General features: G+C 40.6%; 1 long non-coding RNA gene across 1 annotated transcript in view; it reads right to left on the bottom strand.

Annotated features, from left to right (window-relative positions):
• LOC141417183 (uncharacterized) overlaps window positions 1-15,106 on the bottom strand; it is a 115,064-nt gene extending 99,958 nt beyond the window's left edge. The window contains exons 1-2 of the long non-coding RNA XR_012441771.1: window positions 14,893-15,106; window positions 13,024-13,172 (exon numbers count right to left, since the gene is read on the bottom strand). This is a non-coding gene — a long non-coding RNA (uncharacterized lncRNA). The remainder of the gene's footprint in view (window positions 1-13,023; window positions 13,173-14,892) is intronic.

Raw genomic sequence — 15,106 nt, 5'->3', positions numbered from 1 at the left:
GAAGCAAGGTGAAAAGCATTTGTGGGCTGGTCAATTCAACTCAAAATAAAAATCTCCCTACAAGAGTGTCTAGCCCATGATAAACCCTCCATAAATCATTATTGAATGAATAGGGAATGAAATTATATCTAATCATTATAAGAATGATCGCTCATATTTGAAAAGGGCTTTTCCCAGTCACTGCACACATGACTTATACTCACCACTTTGGATTCTGTTTTCTTCTTTTTATACTTGAGTGGTTAGTTAACCTTCCTCATATCACACAAACAGTAAGAGATGAAGCCAGAACACAAACCCATCAGTACATTTATTTTCATCCTACACTAATGCCATTGCTTGATCACATTTTATCTCAAATACTTGTATTTGGAAAATGTGTTGAGCACCTGCTTTGTGCCAGTCATATACTAGTTCTTGAGGATAGAATGGTGTACCAGACAGGCATTGCCCCTTCATGAATCTTAAAGTGAGGAAACAAAATAGATAGGCAATGAAACATATTTATAAATAACTACTTCTGCTGTTAATAGACACTGTAAGAATAAAACACTGAGGCTGGATGCAGTAGCTCACACCTGTAATTCTAGCTGCTAAGGAGATGGAGATTAAAAGGATCATGGATCAAGGACAGCTGGGCAAAAAGTTCACAAGGCCCCATCTCACCCAACAGCTGGGCATGGTGGTGCATGCTGCTCATTCCAGTTTTTTGGGAAGCATAAATAGGAAGAATGCAGATGAGGCCAGCTCAGGTAAAAAAAAATGCAAGACACTATGTGAAAAATAACTAAAGCAAAAGGGCTAGAAATATGGCTCAAGTGGTACAGCACCTGCTTAGCTAGCACAAGGCCCTGAGTTCAACCTCCAGTACCTCCAAACACTAAATTTTTTAAAAAGGAATAAAACACTGGTAGAGCAATAGGGAATGAGAAGCAGTGTAATTGAGGAAGGCATCCCTAAAGAGAGAACATTTACGTCAAGACCTCGAAGCAAAGCATGTCATGCAAAGCACCACCAGGAAAGAGGATTATTTCATATCCCTATAAGAAAAGCAGTAAAGTAGCAAGTATTTCCATGGTGATTTTTAAGTTCCCAAGCATTTCTGCTTGCATTACCTCCCTTCACCCCATCTGGATAAGGCTGTAGAAATTATCCTACTTTGGGGTCCTTTCCACAGATTGTCTCTCCTTATTTGTTCACAACCCCCATCACTATTCCGTGAGTAGACTAGTTAATAATTGCAGGTCATCAGTAAGGCTGGCATAAAGGTCAACCGAGCCTAAGAAAAGAAAATCCTCCAATTAGTTAACAATTAGCAAAGAGAGATGCTGAAGGCAGGGTAAGGAGTATCAAAGGAAAGGTTGCTTCAACCATTGTCCAAAAAGCAACTGGTTGCTCCTTAGGGAAGGTCAGCTTGGCCTGTCTAATGAACCTTGAAACTTTGAGCAAACAAATTCAAAGTCCACATTAGAGGCATGCATAGGGCAACAAAGGGGAGGCCGTTAAATACACTGACTGGATGCAGCCCTAGCTCTACCGTGGAGTTGCTCTACCACTCTATCGGGCTGTCATTACGGGCTCAGACACAGTATCTCCTAGGGGTGGCCTGCTCACACCTCCCTTCCTGTTCTTTTTCCATTTAATTCCTGACTCCCTCATCCTTCATTTCACAGCAGACATTCAGAGCAGATTTCCTAAAAAGACCCAGAGATCACCACTATACACAGAGCAATGATTAGTAATCCATCATGGCAGCCTCAGAATCTCCCTCAACACGTATCTATAGACAGACACTGATGCACATTAAGAATTGGGACACATAAGAAATCTATATGGCATTCCTGCATTCTGGACCATTCTGATATCATTGTCTCTGATGTCAAATCATCATGTCACCCTCTACATGGCCTGATGCATTTGAGATTGTCCCTTAGAGTGTTAACTACTGTTCAGTGAGAGCCTGGCACCCACCACAGTGCTTGCGACTTCTCTGCAGACTGCTCACTCATCCCCACTGCAACTGCAGGAAGTAGGTGATAAGATTGGCCCCATCATCCAAAAAAGGAAGGCAAGGCTCAGAGGGGTTAAATCAATCAAAAAGACATGGAAACAGTAGGTGAAAACACAACCTTCAGTGTGATGGATTCAAGACTCGGGGAGTACCACAGCACGGTTAACGTCTCAAGAAACCAATATGAAGCATTTAAGAGTAAAGGTCTCAGCAAGTTCTACTCACATAGACCAAACACCTACAGGTAACTATCCTTCTAGCCAATGTGTTCACTTCCTTTGGTTTTTGTTTGTTGTTTCTGCAGTACTAGGGATTGAACTAGGGGCCTGAGCTTGGCAGGCAGGCACTGTGCCACTTCAGTCACATACCCAGCTTTTTTTGCTTCAGTTATTTTTCAAAAAGGGTCCCACATTTTTGCCCTCGCCAGCCTGAACTGCAGTCCTCCTATTTGAGCCTCCGTTATAGCTGGGATGACAGGCATACATCATTACTCTCAGATTGTTGAGATGGAGTCTCACTAACTTTTTTCCCAGGCTGGCCTCAAACCTTGATCTTCCTGATCTCTTCCTCCTGAGTAGCTGGCATTACAGGTGTGAGTCACTGGGCCCAGCCAATTCGTTCTCATTTCTAAATTCAGTCTACCAGCAACAACATCCACAGCAAAAATAATCATTATTTTTTTGTATTGAGAAGCTGTTGTGAGCTGAAGTTAAATTTTATTTTGTTTATTTATTTATTTATTTATTTTTTACTTCCCAGAGCACAGTATGGCTCAATAAATTTTAGCATTTATTTCTATGGACATTAGGTAATTTGTCTTTCCTTTGAAATGGCTATGCTGGTCCAAATATATTTGGGTAATTCCTTGGCTTCGGTCTTTTTTTTTATTTCCTTTATTCATATGTACATACAATGATTGGGTCATTACTCCCTCCTACCCCCTCGCTTCCAAGCAGAAACTGTTTTGCCCTTATCTCTAATTTTGTTGAAGAGAGAGTACAAACATTAATAAGGAGGACCAGGGGTTTTTGCTAGTTGAAGTAAGGATAGCTATATAGGGAGATTCCTAGTTTTGCTTCCATGTACATATGTGTTACTTTCTAAATTGATTCTTCTCGAACTAACCTTTTCTCTAGTTCCTAGTCCCCTTCTCCTATTAGCCTCTGTTGCTTTAAAGTTTTTGCATTAGTTCCTTTGCATTGAAGACATCAAACGCTATCTTTTTTGGGGGGGGGGTTACCTACCTATCTTCATACCTCGCTTGTGTGCACTTGTCTTTTCATGTAATCAAAGTCCTATCCCCTTGTTGTGTTTGCCCTTGATCTAAAGTCTGCATATGAGGGAGAACATACGATTTTTGGTCTTCTGGACCTGGCTAACCTCGCTCAGAATAATGTTCTCCAGTTCCATCCCTTTGCTTGCAAATGATAAGATTTCATTCTTCTTCATGGTTGTGTAAAATTCTATTGTGTATAAATACCACATTTTCTTAATATATTTGTCAGTGGTGGGGCATCTTGGCTGTTTCCATAACTTGGCTATTGTGAATAGTTCTGCAATAAACATGGGTGTACAAGTACCTCTGGAGTAACCTGTGTCCCATTCCTTTGGGTATATCCCCAAGAGTGGTATTGCTGGATCAAATGGCAGGTCTATGTTTAGATTTTTAAGAAGCCTCCAAATTTTTTTCCAGAGTGGTTGTACTAGTTTACATTCCCACCAGCAGTGTATAAGGGTTCTTTTTCTCCACATCCTCGCCAGCACCTGTTGTTGGTGATGTTTCTAATGATGGCTATTCTAACAGGGGTGAGGTGGAATCTTAGTGTATAAAAACAATTATTGAAATAGATATTCTTCCTTGTTTGACACAATCTGATAAATTAATCCATATTTAAATCCCCAAAGTAATGAAGTGGGATTAGGTCCCAGAATGATTGAGATATAGTTATTATCTATTAATATAAGACCAAAGAACAGCTGGGTATGTCTTTGTATCCCTTTATGCAAGCAACAAATGTGATTCCTGATGCCCACTAGGTACCAAACCCTGTGCTGGGCAACAGTGCTTCTGTAGTGATAGCTCTCCAATGTCCATGGAGCTTTCAAACAAACAGAGGATCTTGACTTTAAATAGGGAGTACCTAGAATATAAAAAAAAAACCGAGCAATTCAATTTTGAATGTGTGTGGGGTGAGATCAGAAAATTCTTCTAGAGTTCTGACAGGACAAGTCGGTTAAGCATCTTCAGGGTTCCCAGAGCTGGGCTGACAAAGTTTGAGTGAGTCAATGAGGTACAATATTACCACAGAAAGTTGTTGAAAAAGAAAACATAAATCAGAAAGAATAGAGATATCCTTGGCTTCCATTTTGGCTAAGAACTTGAGTTGGACCTTGGACACAGGAATGTGGTGGCCATTGAGTCATCCATTCCTCACTACCCACTCAGCTGAGTCTTAGGCAAAGGAAGGAACATTCCTCAGAACATCCAATGCACAGAGCAGTTCTGGGCCACCAGCCTTGACTTTCATTCTGTCCCCTGTGCATTAAGTAACTATATCCATTGCTAGAAATTCCCAGACACTGGGTCAATGTCTCTATCTGCAGCAATTGGTAAAGTGAAAATAGGCTGAAATTAATAGAACATTAAAAATGACCCTGATAACAGCATTTCAAATGGAATTCATGGATGGATTAAGAGACAGTTTTCAGCATCTTTCCTCTAGAAAGAAATATAATTCCTGAAGTACATTGTCCTGAGGTGGGATGTGTATAGTGAAGGTCCTCTCAGGCTTCCCTTCTCCACATTTGGGTCTCACAACCAGGTGTCAGCATTTTCTGTTTCATGATAAGAAAGCAAGTATCTGATGGCCTGAGGCAGTCATGGGCCTAAGTGAAACTGCGGATAAATTAGTGAGGAATCTACCTAAGGAGGGAGAAGAAAGGTCTCAAGAAGCCACAGATACCAACCTTTTCTGGCTTCCTCAGTGGAAAGAAGAGAATATGCCCCACACTTACATGTCACTTTCTTATGACATAAACCAATACATAAAATGCCTAATTACATATGATTTTTAAACATTGAAGTAATGAAGGTACTTTCCACTTCTGTCCATTTTGAAGTAACCAGTGCTGGATTTCCTGTTAATCCACAAATGACTAGAAAATGAGATAAAATAGATTAAATGACTGTTTTCAGATAGTCATCTAGCAAACACTGCAGGACTTTAAACCCTGAGAGAGACAGGAAATAAATGAGGGAAGCACTTCAATTCCCTCAGGTTTCTACCCCAAGTCCCTTTCAGCCTTGTTCCATAGGAGGGGAAAGTGGAAAAAAAGCATGGCAGTATGAGTGAGGTGAGGGGACAAAGGTCAGTGTTCAGGGAGGTGGGAGAGCCTGAACATTCAAGACAAAGCACAAGAGAGGAAGACCACTCCAGAAATCTGCATAGGGTGCCCTTGAGTCTCATTCTACACATAGTTATGCAAGCATACATGAGAGTAGGAAGCTGTAAGGTGGACAGTCCAAAGTTCAGATGGGACTAGAGGATCAGGAGGATCACAGTTCGAAGCCAGCCTGAGCAAATAGTTTGCAAGACCCTATCTTGATAAAACCCATCACAAAAAAGCCACTGGTAGAGTGGCTCAAGGTGTAAGCCCTGAGTTTAAGGCCCAGTGCCACAAAAAAAGTTCTTATCACACAGAACCTGAAATGTTCAGTAGGACTGCACAGTGGCAGGACTTAGACAAAGAAATGAAGTAGCCTTAGAGTAGAGACTACTCTAGGCTCACCCTAAAAAGGTTAAAAGCAACTCTGAAAAGATCAAGTTAACCTGCAAATAACTCCTGCCAAAAAGCAACTTTCAACACTACAAAGGGAAGAAACAAACTTTCAACCACATAACACCATAATGCCCAGAATCTAATAAAAATTACTAGCCACTGACCAGGTGTGGTGGCTCACACCTGTACTCCCAGCTACTTGAGAAGCAGAGTATATTCATAGGGAGGATCACAGTTCGAGGCCAGCCTGGGCAAAATGTTCGAAAGACTCTGTCTCAAAACTAGACAAACATGTAGTGCATGCCTATAGTCTCAGCTATGAAGGAAGCAAATGTAGGAGGATTGTGGTTCACAGATGACCCAAGCAAAAGCATGAGGAAACACCTGAAAAAGCAAAAAGAACTGGAGGTTTGGCCTAGCAAAATGCCAGGCCCTGAGTTCAACCCTAAATACTGCAAAAAAAAAAAAAAATTCACTAGATACACAGAGAAGCAGAATAATGCAACACACAGGTAGGAGAAAAAGACACAGAGTTATTATAAGTCAGCTCTGAAATTTAAGGAAAATCCTAGAAATAAAGAGAAAATAAAGGAGACCTTAAAAAACTAAATGAAATTTCTAAATTCAAAATAATGAATTATTCCAAATGAAAACATCATAAGATTTAATAGAATAAACAGAAGTGCTAGGCATGGTAGTGTACCCCTGTAATCTCAGCAATCAGGAGACAGAGGTAAGAGGATTGAGAGTTCCTTTGAAGACAGCCTGGGCTACACAGTCAGACCTTACCTCAAAAAAAAAAAAGAAAAGAAGAAAATATCAATGAGTCAAAAGATATAAAAACTATTGAAATGACACCCAGAGACAAAAAGAAAAACAAAATGATGAGTTCCACTGACCTTGGCACAACATGAAGCACATAGTGCTGTAGAATTGGAATACCAGAAGTACATAAGTAAAGATAAAATATTTTTTAAAAACAACATCTGGATATTCTTCATATTTGATGAAAACTGTTAGTCCACAGATCTTCCAAGGCCACTGAACACAGGTAGAATTAAAAAGAAAAAGAAACCCCAAAACCACCAAAAAATAAAATCAAATTTCTGAAAACAAGTGACACAGAGAAAAATCTTAAAGCAGAAAATAAAAGACATTATATAGAAAACAAGCATAAGAATTACATTTGCAATGCAAGCTAGAACACAAAGGAAAATCATTTAAAAGTTGGGTTTGTTTTTATTTTCAGCTAAGGAAGAAAAAGTTTCAGCCTCATGCAAACCTTAAATACATGTTTGGAGGTGTGCTCACCAACAAGGATCATGACTGACTGCAGTTAATGTAACTCCTCAGCCTGTGCCTCCTGTGTTGACTGTAAAATTTAACTTAAAATAACCCAGCCAACCAATCAACCAACAAATAAATGTTGATCCCAGATTTTTCCCTGTGTCTCTGATTAAAATTTGTCATTCACCAGGACAAATCCAGAGCTATTTGAAAAGCCTGTTCCATTTTATAAGGGGCATCTACAGGTTGTACATCCTCACTGCTATTTTGCTAGCAGGTTGAAATAAAGGTCAGCCACCTCTAACAGACAGAGGTTAAGAATCAATGAAGAGTGATGTTGAATATGGAGTGAGAAATACTGAAAAAACTCAAAGAAAAATGCTGCCCCCCCACTGTCCAAAAGGCAACTAGTTACTCTTTAGTGAAAACCAATGGTGGCCTGCCCACTGGGAGTGGCACTCAATCCCCATGACTATAGTATGTCACTCTAGTGACACGGGCAGGAGTCTCTCAAGATAGAGACAGAGGCCCATCTGGTCTCTCTCTCCCCACTTATCTTTGCTCCAGCTTCACTGAGCTTCCCAGCCATCCCCATGTCCAGTCTGCCCTCCCACCTGCCTGCATCTTTACAAATGTGACCACTTCAGTGAGGTCTTCCTGACTTCCCCCAGGAAAGCAGTAACCCTCCTGCAGACTATGATAATCCATTGTATTCTCACACTTATTTCCTCTTCTCACTACATCATTGCTTCTCCCTACGGGTACACCTTACACTTAACCAAGGAAAAAAAATTTTTTTAACATGGACTTAACTCTCAAAAATTTTGCTAGAAGCCAGGCACCAATGGCTCACACCTATAACCCTAGATACTCAGAAGGCAGAGATCAGGAGGATCATGGTTTGAAGCCAGCCTGGGTAAATAGTTTGCAGGTCCCTATCTCAAAAACCCATCACAAAAAAAAGGCTTGCAGAGTGGCGCAAGGAGTAGGACCTGAGTTTAAACCCCAGTACTGTAAAAAAAAAAAAGATTTTGCCAGAATTGATGTAAGGACATGGCCTGAGCTTACAAAATGGAAAGCTCTCACATGTAGTACTAAGATGTAGCCACGTCTGAGAGAGAACCACTGTAGACAACAGCTCCAAAAGCTGCAATGTGCACCTTGTCAAGGTGAAGGTTCAATCTTAGGTGGTCTGGGGTGAGAACTGAGAAGCTACAGTTCTAACAAGTTCCCAGGGGTGTCTGCCACTGGTTCTCTTTGGGTAGTGAGGCGCCTAATGACAAAATCCTCAAGATGAGAAAGCTGACCCTGGAGTGCTCCACAAAAGTGTTGTCAGGCGCTCTAATGTACTGCGGGGGAGGAGGCAACTGACACCACCACATAGAAGAGTAATCTGGCAGACTCTATGAACATGGAAATATGCATATAAATTGTGATCCTGTAACCCAATTTTTGGCAATTATATAACAATAAAACCACCAGGATCTGAGGCTGTTTGTACAAGAATTACTTAGTCTTTTTTATGATGACTAGAACCTGAAAGCAATCTGAATGTTTATTAAGAAAGAAATGGTAAACATAAAAGATTTCTATGTCTTTATGAAATATTATGCAGTTATTCAAAAGAATGGTTTGGAGCTCCTATCTGGAAGCACATCTCTCTTGCATTATTAGTAAGAAAAGAAAATGGATAGTTTTTATAGCATACTTTCACTTTTTCAAATAAATAATAAAAGTATATTATACAAATCTGTGTGCATTTAGGCTTGATAGAGGGACAAATGCATGTGCCTTATTAATTTATCCTGGACAGTGGTGGTAAGAATCAAGTGAGAATAGGGAATTTCAAGTAAATAGGTATTTATTTGAAAAAATTCTTTCATTTTCTTGATGTGGTGAGCATAACTTATTCTGAAATCTTTAAAGTTTCATTAATTTCAATCAAATTTTTTTCTAATATAGACACCAGTATAGAATGTCCCTAGAAGTGAAATTCTAATTCTAAATTTCAATTGAGATCAAACCCCTACTATAAGGTCTTCACAGGCTCTTAGCCTCAAATCTTGAGGCCAAAGCCCAAATTCCTTAGCAAGGTGTATAAACCCTTGCAGGATCTAGGTGCTGCCTGCCTCTCTCTACCCTCAGCCCAGGTTCATCTCCTACCTATACACCTGCCCGTCATCCTAAGCATGCCATGCTTCTCTGGTCTCCAGGCTTTGCAGATGCAGTGGTCTTCTGACCTTCCATCCTTCACCTGGTTGATTATTATTATTGTTGTTATGGCAGTATTGGGGTTTGAACTCAGAACCTTGTGCTTACAGGGACTTTACACCTGAGCCACAAACCAGCACTTTTTGCTTTCATTTATTTTTCAGGTAAGATCTTGCACTTTTGCCCAGGGCCGGTCTCAGACACTGATCCTCCTACCCCTGCCTCCCATGTAGCTAGCATTATAGGCATCAGCTACCACACATGGACTGTTAGTGAGGTAGGGTCTTACTAACTTTTTTGCCTAGGCTGGCCTTGAATCAGGATCCTTCCATCTCTTTTTCTGCCTTTATTATGACATGTCCTTCAAGCTTTAGTTCAGGATTTCTTCTTCCCAGGATGACTTCCTGCCAGTCCTACTCACAAGACTGGACTGAGTACTGGTCCTGTGGGTTCCAATAACACCCTTTGTCCTATACTGCACTATCTAAATTATTGTATTCTGCTTATTTTATAAATCTTCTACTAGACTATATGCCATTAAGCAGAGGGACGACCATATCTTAGGCCATCATAGATGCTCAATAAATTTATTGAGTGGCTGGCTGGCTGAGTAATGTGGATGGATGGATGGGTGGTTAGAGAGATGGACAGATGGATGGATAGATGGCAGGCATAGAGTTAATATGACTTTCTCGGGGTCACATACCTAGTAGCTTCTAAGAAAAAAGTGAGATCAAATAAGTAGGCGAAAGAAAAGACCATGATACTTTATTTGAGGTTCATTCATTCTTGGTGATGCCTCAGCCACCTCTGGACAGTCCATGAATCTGGAAACCCATTCAGTCATGCTGGAAAGCAGGAATGTCACTTTTAAAAGCAACTCAGCACTGATGGTGTCGCAGACGCTGGTTGAACCAGTGCACTCAGACCTATCAGAAGTGGTACCAAGCATGTCACTTTTCAAGCTCAGGCAGGACAAAACAAGATGGCCAGGTCTGTAGACTCCCACACCCTCACACGCACATTCACAGGAAGTGGGTCAGTGCGATGCAGGAGAAAATGACAAGGCCCGGGGTGGTAGAGAAGCTGTTGCAGCTCATTTAACACCAAATTTCTGGTAATCGATCAGACCTTGCATTTTCTCTCTGCCTTCCCAGGAAGTCTTAAAAAAGCTCTCCAAAATTCTATTGCTACCAAGGACGAGCAAGAACATAAAAATGTCTAGCTACCAGCCTGCCTCAAACTACCTTTGGAGGTGAGCAGGGTGGGATGGTTTTGAGAGTAAGAAAGGCACCCACTGGACAGAGTACCAGGACAATGAGAGTAAACCAGTGTGTCTCCAACAAACCAGGGTATGTGGTCATCTTAGAAATGGGGGTGTCTGAAATCACTGGTTTTCCAGCTATTTCCATGTATTTTCCAAGTTTTAATAGAACATAGATAGTTTATTTTTAACTTACTGATGGAAGTAATTTCTTATTCATACTATATTTGTATTTGCTGGTGTGGCACCTAAAAACTGATTGTCCATCAAATGAATGAACCATGCCGGTACCTAACACAGTGATACTTGACACGCAGCTCCCCTAGGTCTGTGTCCTTACATAGGGAAAAGAACTTCCATAGCGGACACCCTATTCCTATGCATGCCTTCTCTCTGTACCCTCCCCTTCCTCATTTGATCCTCAGATCGTCTCCCCCACACAACCCTTCAGCTTTGATGCCCCATCATTTCATCTGCCTCCTAACATCATGATTGAAGGATAAGATTGACCCCAGAGCTTACGATTCTAAGAGCCAAAGTGAGACCTCCTTGTTCTTAAGAATATCTCTCTCTCTCTCTCTGCCTCTCCCTCCCTCCCTCCCTCCTTCCTCCCCTTCTCTTTCTCCTAGGCCCTTCATTCCTTAATATACTTTGCCCTAATAAGCTTTCTCAATTGTAGAAGGAGAAAGCAAACTCCACTTGGATTAACCCTTTGGTATTACTTAACAAAGGCAATTACAAAGCCCACAAATGCCTCCTAGGGTCCACTTGCTCTTGCTATCATTTCATTTGTGCCTTAGCTTCATCTTGAAGTGAAATTTAAACTATTATATGAAAGGACCACACTTCAAATTTTGAGATTTCTCCAAAGGTGTATACCCCAAGATTAAACAGTGTGTTTGCTCAACTGTATGGTGCCATTTATAGAAATATGTATAAAAAACCATTAAGAGTCTCTTAATTTGCTTTTCTCTCTTTACATATGAATGTACAGATATTCCCAGGGGCTTTCATAAGTTTACATTCACCTTGACCCCCTAACTCTTCTCACTGTGAAATCAAGCTCCTCTACTACAAACTCTCCAATCATGAGTGAAAGGGACTGAGGTAAGAGAAACATTTTACATCAACAGTTCTCAGACTTAAGCTTGTATCCGAATGCAGCAAAGGTTTGTTGAAACAGATTGCAGGGCTTCATTCCCAGAGTTCTTGATTCCAGTGCTCTGGGGTGTGGCCCAAGAATTTGCATTTCTAACAAGGTCCCAGATGTTGCTGATGCTGTTGGTCCAGGGACCACACTTTGAAAAACACTGCTCTATGTCTTTGATGGTTCTGCAGAGACACATATAGTCTACATCCCAATACTGCTAGAGTAAAGATTTCTGATGTTCAATTATTTGGTCCAAATCTTAAATTTATACCAATATGAGCCCATATTTTCATTAAGCAGATTTTATGGGTTAAAAACTCTCCAGAATGCTTTCCTCACAACTCTCAATTATTCCTTCACAACTCTGGGTATATAACCCATCATGGTCCTAAATCTAAGAATAAGAACAATGCAGCACAGAGAGATAAATGGTTCTGATTTACAAGGTGACTAAATTATTCATAAGTTAAAATACTTTATCATAAAAAATTACTAGGTCTACATCTCACCACTCTTAAGGACAGCTCTATCTCTTAATCTCTAGTGCTTCTATTAGTAGCTAACAATTTAGATCAATATATTGCTATACAACTTGAAAACCATTAACAATTATATGTGATTGAAGCATCTTGGGTCGGTTTTTTGAATTTTAGCTGATTCTGTCCCTTTTCTTCTGGTTGATGATGGACATCTCAGGATATATTAAATCTAAAACACTGCAGATTAGAATGGGCCATAGCATCATTTTAGTGATGAGAGCAAAGACAATGCATCTAGAACATCATTCCTCTTGGACATGGGTATGGATTGGGAGGAGTTGTGAAAAGAGCCAGGGCTTTGGAATCAGATTTCAAACTCTAGTTGTGCTACCTGTAGCAGTATGACGGTGGACATGTAACCTTTCTAAGTTAATGAGTCCTTTATATTTAACCACAGTGTTCTTGGGGGGACACAGATCATAGTGATAGCTACCATTTACTGAAAACCTACCATGTACAGGTACCGTTCAAACTCCATGTTCAATTCTTAACTGCAGCCCTCTCAGGGAGGTAAAATACTACTGCCGACAGCTGATGAGTTAGACACGGGATATGACAGGTGGTCACTGATGATCTTGCCCTTCCAGCATTCACATCACACTCTCGTATAACCCTCCTTTCCTCATCTGTGGGACAGACTGATAGACGTGTTATCGCTTCTGACACTAGTTTATACAAACATTGTGTTTTCCATCCCAGATGCCTGCTGGCTCTCCATGAGCTGCCCTGCAGGGTCTCAGGTGTCAATGAACTAAGGAATGAACTAAGGAAGGCCTCTTACCAACAGCCAATGAAGAGCCAGTGAAGAGCTGAGGTGTTCACTGCAGCAATCCATGAGTGAATGAACCAGATGGAAGCCTTGTGGGAGAATTTGCCAGTGTATCCTCTCCCAGTGGAGCCTACAGATGAGGCCTCAGGCACTGCTGACCACTGAAAAAGAGAACTCAGCTTGGCCATGCTCAGATTCCTGGCCCACAGAAATAGTGAGGCAATTAGTGTTTGTCTTCAAGCCAAAGTTTGGGCGTAAAACAGTGGTGTAAAATGACTTTCCCCAAGTTATTCAAATGAGAAGAATGAATTTGGGATCCTATATGAATTTGGGATCCTATAAGTAAAAAGACTAAAGTAATTTGCAATCAATAGAATTGTAGGCTATAATGTAAGATATAAAAATTGTGGTGACAATGGTAATAATGATCAACAGTATCTAAATAAATAAGCCAAAGATGCTGTATAAGAACAATGGTTAAAATTGATTTCTGGATGAACACCCTCAATATGCTTTCTTCTTAACAAAAAAAGAAGAAAGACAATGCTCTTTCTCGCATTACCCTCAAATGTAAATAGGTTCACCACAAAGGGACATCCTGCCCTCTCCTTCCAAACTGCATGGACCTGTATAACAAAGTCCCTGTCTTTGGAGAAGGTTCTGGTATTGGGAGGATGGAAATATGCACAACAGAGGGACTCCAAACTCTGATCAGTGAGTTTTCTAAAAACTGCGTGTTTGTATATTTGATGTGCAACCTAATTAGACCAGAGCATCTTTAATTAAGTATGTCAACCCTGGTGGAAGCCACAGAGTTCAATGTTAATAAAGCTGATAAAGGTTTTTGTTCCCCAGACTTCTTTTATTTAATGCCTCAACCATGTTAAGCCAATCTGTAACATATGGGCAGTTCTCCTACTATGGATTTATCATTTGGGTGTTTCTTTCTGTGAATTAATGCAATCAGCTCCTGACAATGTTAATTATTTTTTTCCAAGAAGCAAATCTCAGAACTTAGCAATAGCCAGCTGCAATGTACTGCTAGCAGTGCGACAGGACAATGGACATGTGCTGTCTGCCACTGCCTTGGGCAGATGGGGATAGGCTGCAGTGCTCTGGGGCTGACCTCAGTTTTTTGTGGTTCCAGACACAGGCAGCATTGTTAGCATTTGCCAGCCCCACCCCTCTCCCATCTCCAGGAGCTTAAATCTTGTGGTTTGCTTAAGTATCCTTTGTAGAAGTTTTGCTGGACACTAGAAACCTAAATGCCTGGGAGACTTGATCAGGTGGGATATACTTCACACACCATCCATCTGGACTTCCTTGCCAGGTTTTGCTTATGAACAGAACTTCTTCAGCTCTGGACCCTGCTAGTGCTCTTCCTGATGGCCAGAGTATGGTTCCCTACATTGGACCATACCTAGCAATCATTCCTCTTCCAGGTCTTCACTTAAATGTCACTTCTCTCTGTTTATTCCAATTAACAAAATTCTCAGTCACCCTGGAATTCTTTCTCAGTTCCCTCCTATATTCAAAGCCCTTGGCATATGATCACAATTACCTCTTTTGCATGTCTACCTGCTTAATTGGTTATTATTCCCTCCCTCCATTGAATATAAACTCTTTGAATTGGAGCTAGGTAGCTTTATTTAGTTTAGCATCCCCAGATCCTAGCCCCTTTTAGGAGATAGAGTAAGTACACTATGAATGGGTAATGAACTCTTGGAGGGATGACTGTGTATCTTTTCCACCCAGACAAATCCTTATCTGCTTTAGAGATACTAAAGGTTCCTTCCTGTAAGGACAAACAATATTTTTATGATTGTAACCAGTAACATAACAAAATAAAAGTCAACAATAAGACAGAACACATAGCCATACCTGTTTAAATGGTAATATAGACCTGAATTTAGGATGAACAAATTGAGATTTGAATACTGGCTGTGTGACCTCAAGCAAGTCAGTTGTTCTTTCTGAATTTTTCTTTCCTTATCCATGAGGAATGAATGCAACCATCATCAAGAAGGTATCAGAGCATAACTGTCCAGCAAATGGTCTTTCGATCTGAATTGGAGGGAAATTGATCTCAGGAGAA

Source organism: Castor canadensis, chromosome 15 (genome assembly GCF_047511655.1).
Source record: "Castor canadensis chromosome 15, mCasCan1.hap1v2, whole genome shotgun sequence".
Classification (NCBI taxonomy): Eukaryota; Metazoa; Chordata; class Mammalia; order Rodentia; family Castoridae; genus Castor; species Castor canadensis.
Note: the sequence above shows the minus strand (reverse complement) of the source record. Positions and strands in the feature narration are given on the sequence as shown.